General features: G+C 38.7%; 1 non-coding gene and 1 pseudogene across 1 annotated transcript; both read right to left on the minus strand.

The window, feature by feature from the left end:
• Positions 1-1,048: 1,048 nt before the first annotated feature.
• On the minus strand, positions 1,049-2,132 carry LOC148553834 (zinc finger BED domain-containing protein RICESLEEPER 1-like; annotated as a pseudogene).
• Positions 2,133-5,415: 3,283 nt separating this feature from the next.
• Positions 5,416-5,519, minus strand: LOC148553835 (small nucleolar RNA R71). The gene has a single exon (XR_015892642.1). It is a non-coding gene; the product is annotated as a small nucleolar RNA R71 (small nucleolar RNA).
• Positions 5,520-5,900: the final 381 nt, after the last annotated feature.

A 5,900-nucleotide genomic window follows, 5' to 3' on the forward strand; every position in this document is an offset into this window, starting at 1 on the left:
TTCAGACGTTGGAAGATATGCTGAGAGCATGTGTCTTGGATCAACCCGGAAGTTGGGACCGTTACATGCCATTGGTGGAGTTTGTGTTCAACAATAGCTTTCATGCGAGCATTGGGATGGCTCCGTATGAAGCCTTGTAGGGACAGAAATGCCGATCTCCACTTTGTTGGTATGAATCTGGTGAAGCAAGTGTATTGGGTCCTGATTTGGTAGCAGAGACTACTGAGAAGATTAAGAAGATTCGGGAGACAATTCTAACAGCACAGAGTCGACAGAAGAGTTATACGGATCAGAGAAGGAAACCGTTGGAATTTGAAGTGGGAGAGCATGTATTTCTGAGGGTTACACCGACGACTGGGATTGAAAGAGCAATCAAAACCAAGAAGTTGAATCCGAGGTATATAGGACCATTTGAGATCCTGAGACGATTCGGGCCGGTGGTAGGGGTGTTCGTGGTGCGGTTTGGTTTGGTTTTTGAGGGAAAAACCATCCGATCTGATCATTTAATTAAACTGCAGTTCGGTTTGGTTCAGTTTTTTCATCAAGGTCATCCAAACCAATTAAAATCGGTTTGGTTTGGTTCGGTTTGTTCGGTTTTTTCAATCAAATAAAAAAAAATTCTACCATACTATTATGCAAATTCATAACATTGAAATTGACAAACCGAAATACACAATAGCTAACAAAGTCTTGATCTAATGAAATTTAACGACAACAGAATTCAAATACGACAATTAAAGAAGTTTAATAGTTCAACAATCAACATAACTAAAAATAAAAATAAATTATCATTAAACTGATAGCAAAGTTATGGTGTCTTCTCCAATAAAATAGCTAAACTTCTTAATGCGAACCAACCTGAAATAAAAAAATAGTTACATAATAAGAACAACAACAACAACAACAACAACAACAACAACAACAACAACAACAACAACAACAACAACAACAACAACAACAACAACAACAACAACAACAACAACAACAACAACAACAATAATAATAATAATAATATAAGGAGAACAATTCCTACCATAACAAGATGTACTCAATCAGACTCAACACCAGAATCTTCTTCATTGGGATCACGTGTGGGTGCAACTTCTACAAAATATATAAAAAAGGAAACAATCATAACAAATGATATATATTAATAAAAACTAGATTAAAATAAAGAAAATTATAAGTAGAAACTTAACCATACCTAATTCCAACTTCTCCAATTCCTCGATGAGTTCCTCAAGGACAAGTTTTGGAGAGTTTCGGAGACAATTTTGTGTACAAATTAACGCTTCAGCTGTCATCAGAGTTAGATAACTCCTATAATTATTCAACACCCTTCCTCTAGTACTAAATGCCGATTCTGAAGCAACTATGAAAGCTGGCATGGCTAAGACGTCTCTTGCAGTCTGCCCAAGAATTGGATATTTAGTGGAATTCACTTTCCACCAATTTAGAATGTCGAATTGCACGCCACTCTTCTCTAATGCCTCTATAAGATATAACTCCACCTCATTCTTGTTAACACTCTCATTGAATTGCATTTCCTTCTCAAATTCCATAGCAAAAGAAGTTTTGTGTGCCTCAAGCTCTTGTGTGCTAATTTCAAGAGGATCTTGCTGAGTAGATCTTTGATAGTTACCACCAAACAGCCTATAGCTATCAAACACCTTGAAAAGCGTCTCCTTCGCCTTTGAAGTTAAGAATTCAGCATCTTCTTTTTCATACAACTTTTCAAAACTCCACTTAATCAATTGAAGCTTATACCTAGGATCAAGAACAACTGCAATGAAAATCATCATGTTTGTGTTCTTTATATTTCCCCAATACTTATCATACTTGGACTTCATTTTCTCAGCCATGCCTGAAAGTACCGTATCAAAGCTTCCCATCCAATGCTTAAGTGTAGACAATATTTTACAAAAGTCATTAAAGTGTTGAGAAGATGTCACAAATGTTGAACCAGAAATTTTGTTAGTAACCTCATATAATATTTTTAAAAAATTGACAAAATGCCTTGCATTCTCCCAATCCTTAGACGTAGGAATCCCACCAGCCATCATAGCATATTCAGAATCTCTCTCCCCCAATCGTTTAAATGCCTTTTAAAATTTTAAAGCACTTTCAAGCATTAAAAAGGTAGAGTTCTGATGCCAAGGCATCATAGGCTAGTTTCACTGGCATTTTTCTGTTAGTTTTAGTTATTTTATGCATTTTCTTGAGCTTAAAGTAACCAAAAATGGTTAAATGAAGAACAAAGTAATGAACCATCCAAACAATATGATTTTGATGCAAATTCCATGAGTTTTAGTTATATTACTTAAATGCTATGAATGAAAGATTTCTCATGAAATTTTGCAAGACTTTGATGCAATTGTTTGGATGATTTCAGGGAAGAAGAGGCTAAGCAAGGAAGCAACAAAATCAATAAAGGAAGCTTGAATATCACATGTGGAGTTTAAGTTCCAGTTTAAGCCTAAACTGGAGCTTAAACGCCAAAATCATGAAGGATAAGAAATGCTGGGATTGAAGTTTAACCTCCAGTTTGACCTCAAACTGGAGGTTAAACGCCAGAATGAAAAGCCTCACTTAAGGAGCATTCCACGTTTAACCTCCAGTTTGACCTCAAACTGGAGGTTAAACGCCAGAATGAGTATGCCACCCAGGGAGGAGTTCCACGTTTAACCTCCAGTTTGACCTCAAACTGGAGGTTAAACGCCAGAACCAGGAAGAGTACCAGGGGCCATTCCACGTTTAAGCTCCAGTTTGACTCAAACTGGAGCTTAAACGTGTTCGATAGTTTTTTCACTCCAGGGTTGCTCTCTCCATCTCCACGTTTAACCTCCAGTTTGACCCCAAACTGGAGGTTAAACGTGTTCGACACCTCCAGGGCCACCATTCCAAGCTTCCACGTTTAACCTCCAGTTTGACCTCAAACTGGAGGTTAAACGTGTTCGACCTCCAGTATGCCTCCACCCTTTTCCACGTTTAACCTCCAGTTTGACCTCAAACTGGAGGTTAAACGTGTTCGACCTCCAGGGCTGCCCTTCCTATCTCCACGTTTAAGCTTCAGTTTAACCTTAAACTGAAGCTTAAACGTGTTCGACTACATGACTCTCCAGGGCTACCTTCTTCCATTTCCACGTTTAAGCTTCAGTTTAACCTTAACTGAAGCTTAAACGTGCTTCTACAAATGGCATCACTGGAAGTGTCTGGCGTTTAAGTTGCAGTTTAAGCTTAAACTACAACTTAAACGCCACTCTTGAAAAAAGGTTTCTGGGCCAAAAATATTGTGATTTAAGTTAGTCTTTGAGCACAATTATTAACTTAAACTTACTTTGGTATGAAACCCAATTGAATATCATGGTTTATGGGATTGGGCCTGAGGGATTGATGAGTTTGAAATCTCATTTATTGAGTCATGTGCCATTATTTGATTATCACTAAGTTGGCTCAATAAATGTTACAGGATTTGGATCAACAACCTCATCAAGATTATGGATCATAAACCCAAGACAAAAGGAAAGCAAGGAGAGGCCTCAAAGCCCAAGAAGCACAACTGAAGCTCAATATAGAAAGTGTATAAATAGGATAGAAGTTAAGTTAGAAGGGGGACTTTTACTTTCACTTTTAGCTAGTTTCTTTTTCTTGGTAATTGAATTCAGAGCTATGATTCACTAAACCCCCTTTCATTGGGTTAGGGAGCTCTATTATAATTCAATGAATCAATAATAGTTTATCTTCTTCTTCAATCTTTTCTCTTGAATTTTGTTAGAAAGCTTCTCGATCTAATTCCATTGAGTAGTTGTCTTGGGAAAGAGACTACTCATACTTGGAATCCTTCGGAGCCTTGGGAAAGGAATGGAGGATTCATGCTAGAGAAGCTTTCTCACAGTGGATTGGATTGGGGTTTGGATGGATATTGTGACATGTAATCCTACCAAATTGTGGTTCATGAAATTGTGTGGTATAATCAGTGATCAAGCATCATCTCTTCTTATGAACATTTAAACCAAGGGATTGGGAATTTGTTTGTTTTTAGAGAGCATTGGTGAGCCAAGGAATTGGGATCCAATCATATAAGATTGCCAAGCAAAATTCAATGAATGCATTGGTTGAGGAAGAGATTTACATGTTTTGATTCGGAGATTTCAATATCTCCTAAACCCAATGAATTCCCCATTTCTGATTTCCACTTTCTCTTTACATTCTGCAATTCAATTCTTGCAATCATCCCCATTCCCTTTTAATTTCAGCAATTTACATTCTGCTCTTTAATTCATGCAATTTAAGATTCAGCCATTTAATTTTCTTGTCATTTACTTTTCCCGCCAATTTTACATTCCGCAATTCTCATCTCAAATCTTGATTCCGCTCAACTAGAACACACTTCTAATCCGAATTGCTCACTCAACCAATCCTTGTGGGATTCGACCTCACTCTATTGTGAGTTTTTACTTGACGACGATAACCGGTGCACTTGCCGGAAGGAATTTTGCCGATCGTGCAATTTCCTAAATCGTAGCATAACACGTTTATGCGCATCAAGTTTATGGCGCCGTTGCCGGGGATTGGTTTTCGATTGACAATTCTCAAATTGGAAGCTAACTAGATTGAGCAATTTTCTCTTGCTTTGTTAATTCTGTTCTAAATACTTGTTGAATTTTAATTTCTGCACTTGGTTACATGCTTTCCTTCTTTATGCCTTTAAATTCATGCAACTAACTCACTGACTCACTAACTGTTTGAATTAATTCCTCAATTGAGCTGACCATACTCTTCCATTAACCAAAACCATTTTACCTGTTTGTGTTTGAGCTGTGTTCTTGTATGACAGGTAGGAGAGGAGAGACATCAACTCCTCCATATACCGAACCGGAAAGGACCCTTCATAGACTTAGAAGGGAAGCAAGAGGGAAGAGAGTAGTGGGAGAAGAGGAATCTGAAGGAGAATCTGAGGACAATTTTGAGGAAGCTCTAGATCTCAACATGGATAGAGAAGTTCACAACCATGAGAGAGCTGATGGAAACAATGCCATTCCTGAGAGGAGGGTTCTTAGTTCATACATAAACCCAACCTCTGGGAATTGTGGTAGTAGCATCCAGAAACCACCCATTCAGGCCAACAATTTTGAGCTCAAGCCACAGCTAATATCATTGGTGGAAAATCATTGTTCCTTTGGAGGAAGTGCTAATGAAGACCCAAACCAACATCTCACAAAATTCCTGAGAATTTGTGACACTGTGAAGTCCAATGGAGTCCAGGAAGATGCCTATAAACTGCTCTTGTTCCCATTTTCACTTAGGGACAAGGCAGCTAAGTGGCTGGAATCATTCCCAAGGGGGAGTCTAACCACATGGGATGAGGTGGAAGGCAAGTTTCTGGCACGTTTCTACCCTCCACAAAAGGTCAATAGGCTTCGATCTGAGGTCCAGACTTTTAGACAACAAGATGGTGAAACTCTCTACGAGGCATGGGAGAGATTCAAGGACTTGACAAGGAAATGCCCACCAAACATGTTCCATGATTGGGTGCAATTGCACATCTTCTATGATGGGCTCTCTTATGAATCAAGGAAGGCTGTAGACCATTCATCAGGAGGTTCATTGAACAAGAAAAAGACCGTGGAAGAAGCCATTGAAGTGATCGAGACAGTGGCTGAGAATGAGTACTACTATGCATCAGAAAGGCACAACACTAAGGGAGTCATGGAGCTGAACCATGTTGATACAATTCTAGCCCAAAACAAGGTGTTTGCCAAGCAACTAGCAGAGCTTACCAGGCAATTAGAAACAAAGCAAGTGGCTGCAATACACACACAAGATCAAGAGGAAGTAGGCATTGAAGGAGGTGATTGGGATGAGGTTAACTATGTGGGAAACCAACAAAGGCAATCATA

The sequence above is a fragment of the Arachis ipaensis genome, chromosome B7, assembly GCF_059453495.1.
Source record: "Arachis ipaensis isolate K30076 ecotype BB chromosome B7, ASM5945349v1, whole genome shotgun sequence".
In the NCBI taxonomy this organism is placed as follows: domain Eukaryota; kingdom Viridiplantae; phylum Streptophyta; class Magnoliopsida; order Fabales; family Fabaceae; genus Arachis; species Arachis ipaensis.